The sequence below is a fragment of the Amblyomma americanum genome, chromosome 2 (assembly GCF_052857255.1).
Source record: "Amblyomma americanum isolate KBUSLIRL-KWMA chromosome 2, ASM5285725v1, whole genome shotgun sequence".
Taxonomy (NCBI): domain Eukaryota; kingdom Metazoa; phylum Arthropoda; class Arachnida; order Ixodida; family Ixodidae; genus Amblyomma; species Amblyomma americanum.
The window spans coordinates 71436093-71455541 of NC_135498.1; the positions used below are offsets into that span (position 1 = coordinate 71436093).

Below are 19449 nucleotides of genomic sequence, written 5' to 3' on the forward strand. Positions count from 1 at the left end.
CAGTTGTTAATTTTGTAATATCGAGAAAAAGAATGTCTCGATATTACAAAATTATAGACCGAACAGTTCATGCGACGCTCTTCATATAATCGTGAACAAAAGGTACCATAAAACGATCCCTGGAATTTAACTTTTTGTACCGCGTTAAAAAATGCGCATTTAGGTACTGGTACTGCGATCTCCGACTTTTTGCACATAAGGAGATAATATCCTATTAAGGCACATATTGTTTCGAAGTCAATTTTACTGTAGAACTCGTTACTGCGCTCCGTGAAGGTATTGACTATTATAAGATTCGTTATTAAAGGAATCGAGTAAAAAATTAAAGAATATCGCACAGACAAATCATGGTATTCAGGAAGCTTTCAAAAAACGTTCTACAATATGTGTGCCCAATTTAGCAGCATTTGTTTGAATTTCTGTGTGCCGAAAATTATTTCTGTTGTCTCTGACCACATGCGATGCTCATGCAAAGATGTTCAATTGAAATGATATTATCAGCCATGCCTCGCCATTCCATAAGAACCCGCAGTCCACTTTTTCCCTTCATTTTTTCACAAGCCTAGAACGGTACCGCGGAACTTAATTCGTTCCATACGCACATACAAAACACAGATTTTTGCGTGAATATAGAAGCATACTCTTTACAAGAATGCCACGATAAACATCGTTGCTTATAGTACCTTGAATCTGGTCAAAGTGACAAACGCCACGAGTGGAGACTCAGCCCTGGTCTACAAAGCAAACATCATTATGAGATCAAATTATCTGCGTTTGGGGCGACATATTGAAGATATCCCATCTATTCCTTGCAAAGACGACTTCAGTTCGTTTAGTCAAATCACTTGTTTCTGTTCGCCACCTATTTATACCAGTTCTTGATCACCTTACGTCATCTTGGAAGCCCAATTCACCTATTAGGGACAAAGAAAATGCCAACAGTGTTTTTTTGCACATAAAGCTTCTTATAACGCAAAACAGATACTTGAAATTTCGCCAATATTCCTTTAATAGTTTCGAAGTTAGAGGGCTACTTTTTATAGTACAGTGGGTCCTCCCTGTAACACAAGCGGCTACATGGCTGCACTTCTGCTTCGCGGTATGATTTTTTTTTCAATGTCCATGATTTTGGGCAGGGTGATATAACATTTCTCACAGGCCCTCATGAATCTTTTTTTCCTATCGGGGAACCGCGGTTGTTTATCTAATCTGAGCACGAAATTTTCTCCTTTGGTAAAAAATAATGAGAGACGTAGATAATGACAACTAGCCCTTCTCTTGGTATATTATCGAGGCACCCACATTTGCAAAGTTGAGCTTTCGTGTCCACAATAGCCGCCACCACATTCGGTCCTGATGTCAATCTAGTAGCAACTGAACGCTTGATTTGCAAATGCGACACTTGTCATGCCAGTATAGTAAAAAGAAAAAATATTTGACTGCCAAAAGTCCAGTTTCGTGCGCTTTAGGCGATCACCGCTTTTCAAAACATGTTGGCTCAATGCTGAGATATTTGCACATCACAGCTACCGCCTTGTGGTACTCAAATTACGCGAAAACAGGTGACCTACGCTATTGATACAACAGATAATTTCTCCTCGATGTTTTTATATCAATTTATTAAAGGCACACGTGGACACTTCCTAAGCCGGTTTTTGGGAACGGTCCCTGTAGCCGGCAACCCATTCCAGCAGTGTGTTAAAATGTTTGGACTGGTAAGATAAAAAGTTGCCTAAAAAGAAGATATGGTCACTAGGCGTTGAAAACATTTCAGGAAACGATAAGAAAACACGCGCTTCTAGAGGTTTCTTTACTGAACTGGAGGAATCCCTACAGTTTTACAATACGTGTCAAATGCATAACCGCATCCGTTTACACTGCACCACAAGAGTTCTTATAAAAATATCTTTAATAAAAGCAATTAAAACCACATCAACATGAGATTCAGGATAGCAAGAGACAGGCGAATCAAGCTTTAAGGCCTCCTTGTGCGAAGAAAACAGTTTCTTTGAACGAAATTGCAAAAACCATAAGATCTATGACCTGGAAAAGATAGGCAGCATCGTGCACACTGGAAGACCAAGCCTACTATAAAACGTACAACAGCATATACTTCATCGCAGCGTATAAGAATTGAAAGATGAGAGGAATTTCAAAGCATACACTATTGGTCTTTCGCGCTGCTGTATACTTAATACTATGAAGATATGTACATAAACGCTGCCGCAGGAATAATGTAAGCAAGCGACTACCGCTGTAGTTGGTGCAAAGCAACTATACTGAACTTGCTTCATGGAGATATGACACACAGGACAAGAAACGCGCCTTCATAGTTAAGGGGCTTCACCCTACCTCTGGTGGCAAAAGCTTGAGCCACTTGGAAAGCAACATTCAATCGTTGGCCTGAAGCCTTTCAAAACTGAACTGTACTTTAAAAATTGCGATTGTCCCTAATAGGTTAAGTTCACACATGCGCTGGTCTCCAGCTCAAGTCCTGCGGTTTTGTTCAGCATATTTCACATGACGTCTCACAATCCTTCGAGGGATGGTATAGGCTGATGAGAGGCCCAATTTTCGCAAATGTCTATATAAGACATCGAGTAAAGAGCAAATTTGGGGGAGTTGGTAAGTGTTCATTTTTCCTCAGAGCATGCCGATTTCAAAGCTTACGTGAAATAAGTCTTCCTCGGCAACCTGGTTGGCCGTTCTGGCGTTCACCTCACATGATTGAAAGGACAGACTAACTCTAGAGCTATATGTGTTCAAATCTTCTGAAGGTGTGGATTGTGCAAGTATGAAATCAAGGGAAACCGGATGGTGAATATTTCTATATTTGAGGCACGGCTTATTGCCACTTGAGCAGTCCTAATGACATTATGTTAACCTTGCACTCCACCCATTGCTTATAAAAATAGAGAGTATTACATGCAACCGCAGAAATCTCCCAGGAGAAAACGGCAGCAAATTTATTAATAATTCACAAGGTATGATAAATTAACGCAATGGAAAGCGTCCATGCAAGAACACAAATGAAAGACGAACTGCAGGCGGACATTAATGTCCCAACAAGAGCTCTGGGGAAAAGGACATCATTGCGTCATATTATACTCATAAATAGCCCAGCAGGTTTCTTACATCAATTGTAATTTCCGATTATACAAAAACATTGGAAATATTAAATCTTTATGTTTGCTACTGTGTTTCTCAATAAATAAGAGAAAGACAGAGCAAGGAAAAGTGCGAATCGTGCGACCATCAAAAATGAATAGAAAGTGCAGACCATATGCGCAGTTTCCTGCGCGTTGGCTTGTTTAATCAGATCTTCAAATTTTCTTATCTTAACTATTCTTATATTGTTGCGGTCTGTGTGTAGAGCTAGCGTCTATTACGCCCAAATTGTCAGACTGTGCTGTTTTTTTCAGCTTTGTGTGGTAATTAAAATCTGGTGAGCAGTAAAATGGCTGTCATTCAAACACTGCTCTCATTACAGACTTTCCAACATTCCGGTCAGTACTGCTCTTCGCTTCATCCTTCCTCGGAGTTAACAGCTTTTTTTCTCGTTACTTCAGCTGTGCGTGCGAATGGAACTCCGCTGCTGATTAAATTGCCTGTCATGAATGCGCTGCTTTACCGTCAAAATTTCTGACAGTCGAAGCAAATGTATAGGATGCTTCGTCCCAGCTACAAGTATATATACCCCATCTGGATGCATTTGCTGCTGTATCACCATCAGAAGCAGAAAATCTTTGACTTTGTAATCTGAGGCATTTAACGGTAAGTACGCGAAAGCCATGAGTTCCCCGTAATACGCGAATTCTTTGTCCACACTGCACAACAAGTGGACTGAATGCCTATTTTCGTGACTCTTCAAAGTGTACCGCATACCAATCCCAGTTTTGAATGTCGGGTCGCTGCGATGCTGCAAGATAACGTTAATACTAATACGAGCGATTACAATTGCCGAGTTTGTTCTCACATAGCGACTGATCTCGGAAAAGCTCATTTTTACTTTCTACAGTGCTTTAGATTTGGTAGGGTAGACAACAAACCAAGAAATCTCTTCATGCATTCGAACAGGAAACTAACAAATAGACACAGCATTTTCGTCTCCGTAGTAAAATAGTAATACTAGCAGTTTATCTGATGAACTTAAGGGGATACCAAAATTGCCTCAAAGGCTATAATGTTTGGTTGATGCACAATGTACATGATCCGATCGTTGCCTCAGCGGCACTTGCAAGGAAACCTGTATGTAGACCGGTTTATATGAACAAAAATAAATGTAGAGTAGTAAAAGCTCAGAGAAAAATGACGAAAAACCAAATAGGAAATAGAATAAAACTGATGAGAATCCCAGCTCCAGAGCCTTCTACGACAACCACTCTCAAAGTTCACAGTGACACGTAGTCATATGGCGAGCCATTAAATTACGTTCAAATAGAAAGCTTAAGGCATATATTTTCTGGTAAAAGCGATCTATATTGGTCTTGTACTCTTATTTATATGCATGCTTCGCCAGGCTACCTTTTTTGTGCTTCTGCGTAGACTACCCTAACCGATTTCACCACTATCTGTGTCGCGACGCTGTATTCCTTGGGACGAACAATAAGGGTTTTTGGGTATTTGGGTCTAGGCTCAAAAGATATTCTGTGGACAGATATTTTTTGTCAAGTAAGGAAAAGCAATAATTATTCTGGGCTAGACGCCTTCCTTAAAGTCAGTCACAATTTATAATCGTGTCCTCGTAGGCCAATTGAAACTTTAAAGCATGTAACAGAAGTAGATTTATAACAAATGTTTTACTGTTTCCTTGAAACAAATAATAGCCTTTCGATTCAGCAACCTTCATTGGCACCCTGTAGATGTTATGCTATGAATTTTTGTTCCCTGCCATGAGAATGAAGCTTATTTTATGGGAGTTTTAGGAGGTTTAAGACGCCGCCATAGCCGTTGCGTTCACACAAATGTTGGCTATTGTTATTTTCTGTGAATTTATGTATTTAAAAATCTAAATAGAATCTTAGGCATGTGAAATGTCAAAAAAGATTTGCTGCCGGACGGACGGTCAAGAGCTCAGTGCAATGTCCGGAATCGCGTCGGATGCACAGGACCTTGACAAGATGACATATATTGTGCACATCTTTGGGAGTTTTGAGTAAAATACTGATTATCTCAAGAAACATTCATAATTGCGTAAAAGAAGTGCACGAAATCTCCTCATAAATAAAGAGGCCACTTAGTCTGGGGAAAGCAAAATTTTTGAGCACAGCCTTCTAATTTGGAACTTAGAATGTTTCGCCAGACCGAGTTACGATACCTTTCTTACTGTACCTGAAATAAAGAGCTTCCAAGGTGGGGCTAACAGGAACAGAAAGAGGTCTAGCAAAAAAGCCTGAAATATAAGCTTTCAGTGTCCAATCTAGAGCTAGAAACAAAAGACAGTGTTCGGAGATCAAGCAAGCTATTCTTTAAAAGCCGGAACTTGGTTGTCTCTGAAAAATTATCGAAGGACGAAGAAACAGGCATGAGCAGAGGCTGAACCCTGTCAGCAACAAAAAAGAAAATTCTACAATAGAGAGACTCATCGCATTAAAATTACGCTACAGAAAGAGTGCCAGGCTTGATTAATATTGACCAGTACGTGCAGCAACACACCAGGGTTGATAATACCTTGATTCACTTTTGGCACCTATAAGTATGGTTTGATACAAAGCAACCAATTCCTGCTTTGGTTTACATGCTCTCGTGTTCTGTACAAAAAAGGCCCAATTAACTGTAAATCTCGTCGATGGTTGTTAAGACATCCACTTTACTAATATTCAACTTTCGTTTCCTTGCGCGCACTAATTTTGGAATTTATGCTTTGCTGCCACTGCGGCCTGATATGTTTTGGGTTGAAGAATTGGCCAGCTGACGCTTGTTAACAGTAACAAGAACAAGGGAATATCCGTGTCGGCAGGTAGTTAGTGGAATACTCGAATTACAACAACTGCAGCTCGACAAAGGCGTTGAGATATAGGGGCATCGGAAGTCCGGCATTCGAAAAAATGTTTGTGAACCTAAGCAGTGAATACCCCTACCCCTCATGGCTCTGCATGAGCTTCAAAGAGAAACAGACGAGGTGACGCCTTATCCTGTGACCTTGACAACTTAAGCTTCACTGACACAATCGACACAGACAAATTTCCATCATAAGAGCTTCGTTTTTCTTTCATAGTTGTTCGGTAACATGCCCGTAGGTAGACGATAAATCGAAGTCGAGTGAGAAACGAACCTTGAGTGGCCTCTTAGATAATAGCGAATGAAAGATCTAAGGAGCGATGAAGAGCGTGTGTTCTCAGAGCATGCCGCTAGAAAATAGACTCGTTCAGTCCCGCTCTAAAATACAAGCAAGACGTTTGAGTTTCTATTGGTCTTGGATCCAGGTTCGCTTTGTAGCGAAGATGATTCCTGATTAACAGCACCTATGAGCGGGGAATTTACTTGGAGTGTAAGGCTGCGGAAATACATTGATTCGAATCTTGTCCAGCCAATATTTTAAGGCCAGAAGAGAAAGTTAATTGCCAAAAAGAAAAAAAAATTTCTCGAGTACAAGCCGGGGGAATTTGCAAGTGAGAACGACAGCGGAGAAAACACGCAAAAGAAAATCGCTGACCTCATTATCACTGCCCTCTTCATACAGTTCACAATCTTCTATGCCATTAAGCGCACTCTAAATGCTAAAGTTTCGCAGCAAGCGCGCAACCAAGTTTTGAGGGATGTCATCTCAGGCTGCAGCAATCGAACTGTTAGCGACACGCGCTTCATAAAGCATGTTGGAGTTAGCTCGAGTGTTCCACTGGTCCGGTGGAATGCCCGGCTCTCTTGCCAACGCTCTCCTTTAGGCCTGTTGCACTTCTCTGGTTAGTGGAAGTGACACTGACCTCCGGGATTTTATGAACACAGCCAGTTCTCAGTTCAGTTTTGGATGGCGGCTTTTCTTCCGGCCCCTGAAGGCCATCCTCGTTGCTAGTCGGTGAGCATAATTTCTCTGCCCCTCCACCGGTGAAAATTCTATTCATACATTTACACGTTCCAACGGGCTAACAGATTTCGAGACTGTTGTTACCCTTCGCGACTTTTCACTTGAAGGCGGCAGTGTAAAGACACTGTCTCTTTGTTGCCATGTTGTCAGCGGAAAACCACGTGTGAAGAGCTTCCACTTCAACGGAAATGTGTTCACGCCACCACACGAAGCTAAAACGAGGTCAAAAAAGCAGCCAACGGTCGTGTGTGCTCTTTTTGTTATCAGTTCTTGTTAGTAACCGATACATTGCTTTTCTCTTTTTGCGTTTCGTGCAGCCTCTACCCGTGTGCTACTTTTTTGTTTTTATGCGTTGTATTCATATTTTAAAGACACAACGTCAAAAATCTTGGAATATAATCCTACATAATTGTTTCATAACTCGTGTTTTTTAAGAGCTAATGTCTAGATTCGAATAAATGTGGTAAATAAATCTTTCCAAATAACAACCATTCTCACATCTAATTAGATAAGAATACGCAAACTAATCATCAAGTCTTGCGCACATACGCTGGGTCTGGAATTTGAATGTATCGCGTCATGCGGCTTTATTGCTATAGCGAATGAAAAATGCCACCGATAATACTCTGGCAGATGAGAAGAGCGCGAGGAATTTCGCTGAAGTGACTGGCATAGCCTTGTTCTCTTTTCTAGTCGCGATATTGACAGATCGCCAAAGGCACAACGTGTTTTCGTCCACGAAAAATGTGTCCATCACTACAAGGAACCTGCCACGACATGACGAACTCCATTTCACATGGCGTCCGACACGTCGTTTATAGCATTTCATATCACTGCAGTTAACATATCTTTCACCTATGTCTCCTGTAAAGTATCTCAGTGATGTGATGTTTTCGAAGTTTCCGAAAAACAGGATTTGTTCGGCATTTCTGTCTTCCATCTTTACAGACATCTATGAAAAGACCAAACAGCTTGTGTTGTACTTTTTCTTTGCTAGTTGTTTTGCTCCATGCACGATCAAAAATTGCTCCGCTGTGTTTTTCGAGCAACATATATGCAATACACCACTGGCATTTGTTTCATAACGGGTACAATTTACACAGCTGCTGTGACTTCCTACCTGCAGACTAAGGAGTGGTGAGTAAAACTATGCCACCGTCCACTGCACATACACTGCACATTCTGTAGTTTATGAATTCGGAGGTTTATTTCTTACATTTCTCATATTTGAGATGAATGTTGGGGCTGCGCTAAGAATGTCGCGTAATTCGGTTTCACAGAGCAACCCTGACGTGTAAAGGTCGTTGCTACTTTCAAAGCTGGATTTGGTAAATCTGGCTAACGGAAAATGTGACCTCTAAGAAAACAAGCTTACAGCGACGTGCCGACAGATCAGTGCACTGTGTGCTGACACCCAAATCGTGGTCAGGAAAATCTCACCGCCGGGAAGTTCTTAACACCTGTATTTTGGTAATTGTTGTATTTGATACGCTTCAAGCTTGACAGAAAATTAAAAAAGAAACTCCCGCCTACGCCTGGGATTCATAGCTGCCCGCAGGAAAGACCTGACCGCGAGGATAATAAATATTTTTCACATTAATTCCAAACGCGATGTCGATTTTTTTTGTAAATAAGTAAAATCTCAATTTTTACCGATACTGCTCCTATAGTCCTCCGTCCGCGATTAAAATAGCAAAACTATCCGTATGTAAGCCCATTACCAACACCTGTTCCAAAATATGCCCTCAGATGCAGCAGTGCCTATTGCGCTCGATTTACGACGGTCGGCTGGGCCCAGCGGCTCAGCGCCTTACCATTGAGCCACGGCTGCAGGTTCCATCAAAAAGGCAGTGCCACACCCTGCCGAAAAACAATTTTTTGAAAACTATAACTTCCTGCATGGCGATCGCGGTCATTGATTTCCCTCATGGATTGCTTAATATGCTGTTTTTCTGGCACAGTGTTAAGCAGTGTCCTTGCAGTCATAACTATAACATTTCTTCCAATAAAACTCACCACTATTTAAGGCAATTCGCTTGTTTTTTTGTGGATTTGATTGAAAACCGTACATGCTACTGCGCCTAGTATAGTATTCTTGAATAGTAACCTTTTCTGTTCCTGTTATCTCAGCCTCTATCCTGGTGCGCATCCTTTTCATTCAGACTTTATGCAGCCTGTGAGTAGCGCAGATGCTGAAAAATGAGATGTGTGGAGTACGATTTATTATATGTTCGTTCATTTGATTTATATCCCTGCCATTATATGTGTAATGGGAATGGCTTGCAAATGACATTCCCATTACTTAACAAAAGCGAACAAATCGCAGTCGCACATGTTGAAACTTTCGAAACTTTGCCTTTCATGTCACTACATCAGAAAGCTCAGAGTAGATGTAAACCCAGAACCAATGTCAAATGGACCCTGAAGCAACTATTCCTAAAGAAGAGGCTTCATAAAATGCTACAAAACACGCACTATTTCGCCATCATCGTCGCGAACGAGTGTAGAAGAGTATATTATTTCTTCTGCACTTTAAGCTAGAGGCAAATTATTATTTTGCAGGCCAAGCCAATATGTCCAACACCTTCGCAGTCCGTCTGCTGTCTTTGGTGGCTGCCATGCTGGGTATGTTTACGAAATTACAATTTTAAATGTGCAATACGTTTTACTATCATTTTCGCCAAAATAGGGGGAACACGATCTGGTAACCGCGGCAAATAGAACACTGAAACATTCTCAAATTATCAGTCCCCGCTGCCGCCGTAGTTATATTTGCTCCCTTTGGCGGAAACGCCGCACCATCTAAGCAGTGTTCAATGTTGGAGGAGTTTCCTCCCCTTTCCCACCCGTCTCTCTTCATTCTGTCAGCAAACAATCTTAAGTGCCACAGTAATGGAAGAAAAAGACTTTAACTGCTCTGGTAAACTTAATCATATTCCCCAAGCCTATCACTGTGAAAAAACTTCACACGGGAAATCATTAACTAAATTTATTTTCCAGAAAGCGCACTGCTGCTTATATATCCCTTTTATATATCGGCGAAGCAGTGAACTACGCTTGCATTCAACTAACCAACAAGCTTGAGTGCAGATCTTCCTAGCAACGAAACTGAAAAGGAACATTTTCAGCACGAAAATGCTTTCAATAAAGTCGATTATCAACCAAATAGCATATCTGGATTACAAGACTTTCTAGTAAACTGTTGAAAGTTGAAATTGTTGAGAATGGCCTTAATTAGTATGTTCAAAGGACTAATCAGGGTGCTGTCTTTAGTTTCAACTTTCGACAGTTTATTTGATGGCCTTCCAGACAGGATATACTGATAGGTTCAAAATCAAATTTATTGGAAGCAACTGCGTTATGAAAATGTTGCTATGTAAAATTGTTCCCCACTAAGTCAAATTTTCATCGCGGATATTTGTAAATACACGCGGTTGCTCTTATATAAACAGTGTCATGAAAATTATGACGCAACTGCGCAGCTATGAACGGCTAGATTAGAGCAGCAATGTTTAAAACACTTCAATTCAAACTTCCTAACACAATTCTCTGATATTTTGTTTTCAGCGCTGCTGTCTATGGCACCCAATGGAGCTGAGGCGATTCCTCTATACATTATGGATGAGATGAACAAGGGGAGGGCAGAAGGCATGGCTAGCAAGGAATGAAGTTCACCTGTTGCTGAATAAACACGGGCAGTGAACGACATCCGCATTTGCTCATTTCATAACATACAAACAAAAGAACAGTCTTAAATGTAAAACATTGCCTTTTTTGTCAATAACTTTCTTCAAATGCCACTACTAAGCTGAACATTTCGCAATCTGCAACAATTGCTTTGCGATTTTTAAAAAAAAAATGTATGTAAAGTGCCAATGGTGGCGGCCAAATTCAAACAGAATGGTATCATGATGGAAACGACGCTCGCACACCCGCTTAGATCGGATGGCAGCAGATACTAACCGCAATCTATATAAACTGGATGGAAACCGTCGTTATAGGCGGCGTTTATCGTATGGAAAGTAGTGCAGCGTTCTCAAATCAGGTTTCCTTGTCTTATTCATTACGATAAATGTATCGCTGGTAACATAGAGTGAAAACGAAGAAGACAACACCCGCTGTTCGACACATTGAAAGATATTCGGCTTCGCTCTTTGTTACGCTGCTCTCTCAGACATCACAGGCTCGTTGTACTGATATAACATCAGGAGAAATGTTCATCACGATGAGTTCTCGGGTAAGTTTATTCATCGGGAAAAGAAGGGGCGCTTGTCCCGTCCTCTTTCATGCGATTGTCCCTTTTTTGCAGCTCATCTTTCCACTATGATGAGAAATCTGCTGATCCCGCAACGGTATGAAAATATTACGTGTAAGGGAACGACTCTGTAATCACTGCAAAGTTAGATATCCTCTTTTCAAATAAGTAATACTGTTAGTCTCTTAAAATTGAGATACAAAATTTATACTTTTCTGGCTAACTTGAACCACAGATGTTAATTTTGAATATAGAATAGATTCTAATCGGCCGAGATTTCGCTTTCGCGCCACTGAGGTTTCCAAATGAGTGAGCTATTAAATGTTTATTCCGTCCTGATTAGCTACAAAAGCCCCAATAGGTTCATAATTATTTCTTAAGAACACGACACCCTGCCCGCTTTGAGGTAGAAACTCTCTAGGTTTCTAAATTTTCAAGAATATTAATTGACTGAAGTGTTCATTTAATGTTGATGCTCCCAAGTACCCCTGATCTAGCTCGGCATCTTCAATTGCTGCTAAATGCCTTCTCTTAACGTACACCACTCGCCAAATGCGCGTCAGAAAAATGTGTATTTTAAAAGTCTGTTCGTCAAAAGAAACTGTTATTTATCTTATATTTCAACCTAGAAGAACTGGTTCCAATTCAGCTATTTTAATTGTACTAGATATATCCTCCCCCATCTCGTACACTCCATGAAACACAGCCTAGGCCAAGAGACCACTCCTTTATTCACGTTACGATGTCAAATAACTGCACACCATGTTCAAATCCCACAATAAAAAGAATTGGAGAGTACAGATTCGGTAACAGTACTGCAATTAACTAATAACGTGAAATTACCTCAATACATGTATGCATGATTTCATTGACCCTAGAGTCAATGAATAATGAGTTTTAATAAGAAGTAATTGAAATTAGTGAGCATAATTCTCCTCTTCTATATCAATTCGAGTAGAAAACCGCGTCTTTTATCACATTATCTTTCCAGAAGCTCTTCAGAAAGAAAAAAGCTGTTCCGCAAACGGAAGCAAGTCAACAACCCGTTCCTAATCCTTGAGTTCTACGTAGGCCTTTCGAAATTATGCACGTCTGTTTCAACGCGCCGGAACGTGATTCTATAATACGACGCTCTTTCGATCCTTCTTTCTGGAAATGTTTCAAATTTTGGTCAGGTATGAAGGCTCCTTATGGGAAAGCTTTATCATTTGCTGATAGAAGCAGTAATGTCATCCCTGATTACGAATATCCTGGTTTTTTTTCCGGTGTTACTGTCCAAAATCGACTCAGGCTAAGAGGGACGCCGTAGCCGAAGGTTCCGGATAATTTCTACCACATAGGTTTCTTTAAGTTCGCCTTGCCAGCGTACAGTACGCGGGCCTCTACAATTTTGTATCCATCAAAATGCAACCACCATGGCCGGTATCGAAACAACGTCTTGAGGGTCAGCAGCCGAACACCATAACCAAAAGCCATCAAGGAGGCTTCCGTTGACGAATGGTCTTATCAAGTCGTTGCAGTGTTTATAGACGCCGCTGCTGTTGTAATACACAAAATGCGCACTCGCACATTTTTCCCGATGCATCCTACAGTAATATGCTTAACTGAACTGGTGAAATATATTCCAAGATTGAAGATTTCCTTCAGTTGTGGTAGTGATGAAAATATTTTAATTTTTTTTTTAAATCACGGACCTAAAGTCAGCACTGACTCGGCCATGGTTTGTACACAATTCCTGCCGGAGAGCGCCCTGCCGCTGGTGGGCAATGTAACACGGATACGCTTTTCAGATAATGTAACGCTCGTTCTGTCCTTATTTGCAGCGCTATTGGATTATTAGCATTATTTGCTAATCATTAGGGCACATATCTTATTTTCAACCTTTATAACCTTCATCAACTGGACCTGGATTTTCTTCGTTCCGGACGACAAGATTTTCGCCTACACTCTATACGCGAAGCCCTTTCTTTTTCTTTTAATATCTGCTGATCATCCTCTCTATACCCTAGATAGGGACTAGATCGGGAATTTCTTAAATTTTTCATGAACCTGTGGCAAATTGGCCCATGACTGCTCCGTCTGAAACAAGTCCCTTATCCGTTCACCCCCGCATCACATCATTGATTTAGTGATTCCTCACTAACAGCGCTCTGTTCTTAGCAGCCGATGGTTATATTTCGTGTGCATGTGTTTTAACATGCGGTGGACCACAAAATACCATAAGGGGCACTTTTTTATTGCTAATATACACAATGATCGCAATAATGGTGATCGCATTTCCTGATCTATTGAGGTTTTCGCCGACGATTGCGTTCATTATCCATAAATAAAAAGCCAGTATGCAAAACTGTTTTTGCAATGTGATTTGATGCATCTGAAATTAGCATAACAACTCGCTTGTTACTAGGCACTAACAAGTAAACAGGTATGACAATCTCGACCCGTAGAGCAGTTTTCTCTTTTGCAGTGTTCTCTCGTTTGGCTTCGCGCATTGGATTTTACGGCAAGCAAGCACGCCCGATACGCACGTCATCGCGCCGAAAACACGCTGTGCGGTTAAGGAATACGCTCTTCTCTGGTATCAGCTGTACTCCAAGCGTCACGCTGGGCATCGCCGACGGTTAGATACCCGGGATTAGCCATAGCCTGCAAAGCAGCTTCCCCTTGCTGCTTGCAGCACTTCGATGCCTTGCAACCACTCGTGGCGGAGCTTTCTCAAACTGCACCACCCATAGTTGGAACACTTTTTCAAAAGCGCACACAGCGCCAAGTTCCAAAGCAGACGACGGTCCTCTCACAATTTAAAGCGGCGGCGCGCGAGGGACGCGGTTGCTGCTGATGCCTCACGCTCCCTCAACCGCTTTTGCTGCGGCTCTATGTCGGCCATTGCAATCCATGCACGTGCGCTCACCCTCACCATCCGCATGCCTAGCAATGCCATCCAGTGCGCAGCGCGCGTAGAAGCTGCCCTCCCCGAAGTAGTTGGGCTCGTCAGGCATGAGATGGCGCTGCTGCGCGTAATTCCAAGCGCGACTATACGCTTCTTTTAAGGCACGGTCGCCATTACAGCTTTTGCTGCTCTCGTGAAACTGTGGCTGGAAGAGACATTCGGTATTTCTTATATAAATTGCTAGATTGGGCAGCAGAGACTGATATCACGAATTGAAGGACAAATTGACCAAGTCTTCGTGGACGCACGTTCATGCGATAAACAAAACAAACACGTTATTTCAGCAATTATGAGGAAGAGTATATATGATGTAAAAAAATATTTTTCGGAGTTTCAAGATGACAGTGAGAGAGCTGTAGTTAAAATAACACTATTGTAAGCGTGCATGCACTCAATTCCAGCCTTCTTCCTCTGCCTTGTGTCTAGCTACACATACATCCACACTTCATAGCAGCGTACTCATAGTAATTGGTGTACATTATTATATACACAATTCTCGCAATTTTGAGGCAGGTAAATGTTGTTCGCGTTGAAATGATATTGGACAGCTCAAGAGGGACTCTTTTAACCAAAACTTGTTGTAATGCGCTGAAAAATCCCAACGGCAGTGACAGAATTTATGATAAAAATAAAAACCTTATAAAAATCATCTGAGGGCTGTTTATGCATGCTGCAGAATGCAGATATTGAGCGTCGAGAATCATTTTAGTTCCAGCAATGTCTTTTTAGTTGCTGGGTAATTAATGGAAAGAAAGGTGGACTGGTTAGTCCTGGGCCACCTATAAAGTAGAAAGGAATGACTTAGACAAGTTAGTCACGCTAAGTGAATTTTTCTGGTTGCCATGCTACACAAGCTTACAAAGTGCAGAAATAAGTCCTAAAAACTGATTGAGTCATCTTCACTAAATATCAGTATTTTTTCTACGCTAAATACCTTTAAGTTGTCGAAACCATCAAGAACTTTTTTTACGTGCAATTGTTTTGCGTTTGGGTCTTGTATGACATAGTGTTCTTTTTTTGTGTCTGCATCAAAAAATATAATACTGTTGTGAAAGGGAAGTGCTTTTTGATGCTTCCGGAGGCATAGTAAATGTAGCCATCATCCTACATAATTCCTAGTCTTGGGAATTAAAGCAATCATTGATTTCCGACCATTTATTCACATCAGCTCAACTACAAATAAAACATTACAGCTATCATAGAAAGGTTACCGTTAACTATAAATTAGGTCTGGTTCAAACTACAAACCCAAGACGATCGCCTTCCAAAAGTTGAGAGCTGGCGGTCGAGGTGGGATTAGTAATCAACTGGTCACGATTGCAAATGCAATTATTCCAGTTTTTTAAAAACTAGTTTAAGAAACTACCGACATACTCTGTCAACCAGCGCTGTCAACGATGAAGTTGACGACGCCCGCATGGGGCGTGGAAACAACCACAGCGCGCCGAGCGTAAGAAATGGATAACGGAGCAGATGCATGGAGGACGGACAGCTTTTTTGTGCTCTTGCCGGCCACGTCCTGCCAGACTTCGAGGCGACCGATTAACCGCCCCGCCGGGTCACCAAACTGGGACTGGTGCCATTACGGGTGGCAAAGACCTTGGTGCCCGCCGTTCCATTCCCGGAGTCCTGAAACTAAGGCGTTAGCACGCGTATTCAGCGCCGGCCCTAAGTTCCCAGCAGCTGAGGCCCAATTGGCCAAGACGGTGGTCATACCGTCGACGCACCGGAAGGTGCTAAGAATCTCTTGCTGCGGACCAGCCGCCATTGGAAACTGAACCTGGACACGTTTAACGCTGGAACGTTATCCAGTAAGGATAGCCTAAATGTTTTCTTCGAGGAACTAGAGGGCATTAAATTGGCTGCCATAGGGCTTAGTACGGTCAATTAGGACAGATGAAACGTATGCAGTACTAAGGGGCTCGCATATACTGTGCTATCATTGATTAGAAGACAAACAAGAACTATTTGTGGGATTCCTCATCAAACAGGATATGGCTTGGAACATAGAGGAGTTCTATAGTATTAACGATAATTTGGAAGCTATCGTAATTATGCTAATAAGAGATACAAGCTCTTAATGGTGCATGCCTACGCACCGAAAGCCAGACATGATGACCAGATCAATAAAAGCTAATCGACAATAAACAAAGTAAAATCACAGAACACTGTATTTTGGTGGTCTAAGTCAGCACAGTCGGACTGAACAGATGTTAAGCTGACTTTGAAGAGATGGTCTTTTTATGTCTCCTGTCATTCTTCCACTTCATAATTGGGCAGCGGCAGGGTAAAATAACGCAATACTGGGAGAAACTCTTCCTGTCTAATTTTTAATTGGAAGAGAAAAATAATAACTGCTCTTAGAAAACCACTCTGAGAGTTCTGCAGTGGAGTTCATCCTATTCGCAGGAATAATATATCTTCGTTGCGATTTTAGGCCTTATCTTTATTTCAGGTACTTATTTCTGTCCCTTTCAGAGTCAGTTGGTCCAGTCTATAAAGTAATGAAATAAACTCTTCACAGCATCAATAAATCCGCGCTCTTCCCAAGCACATTAGTTTTCATAGCTGCCAACACTGGTATGCTCAATATTACAGTCCACATCTTGAATAATTCAAACAGCAGAAGCATCAAAAGGAGCAAGAATGCATTCTATCGCCTAGCCCAAGTAAATCTCCCTTCAACTTATGCATTCTTTGTGGATACAGCGCTAGATATTTTCGCATGTTAGGTGTTTTTCTTACGCCACTTTAATCTATGAGTTGCTTTGCGATTTCTATATCCGAACAGTGTATTTTTCAATCTAATTTTAGCCGCCACTTAATGCTGCTATTATCGAATGCTAATGCTTCGGCAGAGACGTACGACTGTCACCTGTGAGATACAAGAATGTTAATATGCGTCAATGGCATTACGTGATTAAGGCGAGTCACGACCTCTGCCATTTGTTTATGAACATGCTTGAGGGGCTTGCTGTCGACTTTGCGAAACTGAAAAGAAAGTGAACGCGCCCCGCAGCTGAGCACACAGATGATGTCGATGTCGAGTGGTTACGATGTGCTGGTAGGGATTGCTGGTGGCAGTGAACACCATCTTTCGGAGAAGAAACCCGAATTTTTTATATTTCGCTTCGGATACGGGGTATCAAGAATGTTTCAAGCAGCTTGGGTTTGTTCGTAAAATACTTTAAAATTCCTCCTAGATGAGAGTGTTTGCGCAAAATATCGCAGATTCATTGCTGCTGAAGAGCGTCCACTCTGTGTATTGTGCGTTCAGTGTGTTTATGTACATTGGCGAACATTTAAATTCTTTGCCTTTAACATAGCCTGATGCCCTTATTTTTATACGACAGGATGTTTTATTCGAGTGCATTGCTTGCCTTTCAAGGCTACAGCGGTGCAAACATGATTTGTTCGTCCCGCAGTTATTAACAGCTCTGTTCTCCGGTTGATGCGCAGCAGTTTAAATGTCTTGGTTAAGACAATCTAGAATAACGATATTTTTTCATAAGTTACACCCTCTATTACGACAAAATTCATGAAAGGAGCGAGCACTGGATAAACGCTAATTTTGCTGGATACAACTTAAAAGTATTAAGCGTAGAAACTGTACTGATGTTTAGTGAAGATGACTCAATCTGTTTTTAGGACTTAATTCTGCACTTTGTAAGCTCGTGGAGCATGACAATCAGAAATGTTCACTTAACATAAACAAATTGTCTAAGTCATTCCTTTATACTTTATAGGTGCCCAAGGACGGAACAGCCCACCTTTCTTTCCATTCATTACCCAGCAACTAAACAGACATTTATGAAACGAAACTGATCCTCGGCGCTGCATATCTACCTTCTGCAGCATGCATAAACGGCCCTGAGATGATTTTTATAAGGTTTATATTTGTATCGTAAATTTTATGACGGCCGTTGGGATTTATCAGCGCTATACAATAAGTTTTTGTTGAAAGAGTCCCTCTTGAGCTGTCCGGTATCATTTCAAAGCGAACATCATTTACTACGCTCAAAATTGCGAGAATTGTGCATAAAATAGAGTAGACCAAGTACTATAATTACGCTGCTATGATGTGTGGATGTATGTGTAGCCAGACACAAGGCAGATGAAGTGTGGAATTGAGTGCATGCACACTTACAATAGTGTTATTTTAACTACAGGTCTCTCACTGTCATCTTGAAACTCCGAAAAATATTTTTTTTTACATCATATATACTCTTCCTCATAATTGCTGAAATAACGTGTTTGTTTTGTTTATCGCATGAACGTGCGTCCACGAAGACTTTGTCAATTTGTCCTTCACTTCGTGATATCAGTCTCTGCTGCCCAATCCAGCAATTTATATAAGAAATACAGGATTTCTCTTCATGCCACACTTTAGCTACAGTAGCAAAATCTGTAGTGGCGACCGTGACCTAAATGAAGCGTCTCGTAGCTCTTGAAATTGCGCGCAGCAGCGCCATCTCATGCCTGACGAGCCCAACTACTTCGGGAGGGCAGCTTCTGCGCGCGCAGCGCACTGGATGGCATTGCTGGGCATGCGGTTGGTGTGGGTGAGGGCGCATGCATGGATGGCAATGGCCGACATAGAGCCGCAGCAAAAGCAATAGAGGGAGCGTGAGGCAACTTTCGTCGAACCATTGATTATGTTAACTACAAATGTGTATTTGTCACCATAAGTTGATTTATAACATATAAAAGAGGTTAATTGTATGAATACACCTTAGATTATTCCAAGTATACTATTTAAATAAAACGTATATTTTCACAATTAAAGTTGAATATCGTGCTGGTTAAAGTTGCACCTTAACATCCAACATCCCTAAAGTCAGTTGCTTTTACATTGGTCTTAACCGAAACCACAGGTTTCAGTTTCACTTGGGAATTTTCTGAAAGCCAAAGGCAGAAGTTTCTCTATTCCTAGTTGCATTTTCTTGATATCCTAATACATATTGTGGCGGACATATTTTTTTTCTGTATTAAAGAGAACATGAACTGTTGTATAAAAACGAAGCAATTAAAGCGAGAAAAAAACACGCCAGACTTGCATTACGGACACACCTTTATAACGTGCACATTCGTGCGGCATTGAAGCACCCGTTAGCAATCAACGAACACAGTGTTCGCCTTTTTTCACCCAAATAAAGTTGTCCTACGTTCCTTAAAAAAATGTTTCATGAAGTTTACCAGCTTTAGAGCAGTGTCTAATGT

The 19449-nt window shown here is 41.3% G+C and overlaps 1 long non-coding RNA gene across 2 annotated transcripts; it reads left to right on the forward strand.

Annotated features, from left to right (window-relative positions):
* The first annotated feature begins 3736 nt into the window (after positions 1-3736).
* Positions 3737-10714, forward strand: LOC144118673 (uncharacterized). 2 transcript variants are annotated; one of them, XR_013312101.1, is made up of 4 exons: positions 3737-3774; positions 8128-8161; positions 9587-9649; positions 10592-10714. It is a non-coding gene; the product is annotated as an uncharacterized LOC144118673 (long non-coding RNA). The 2 variants fall into 2 exon arrangements; XR_013312102.1 differs by lacking the exon at positions 8128-8161.
* The last annotated feature ends 8735 nt before the right edge of the window (positions 10715-19449 follow it).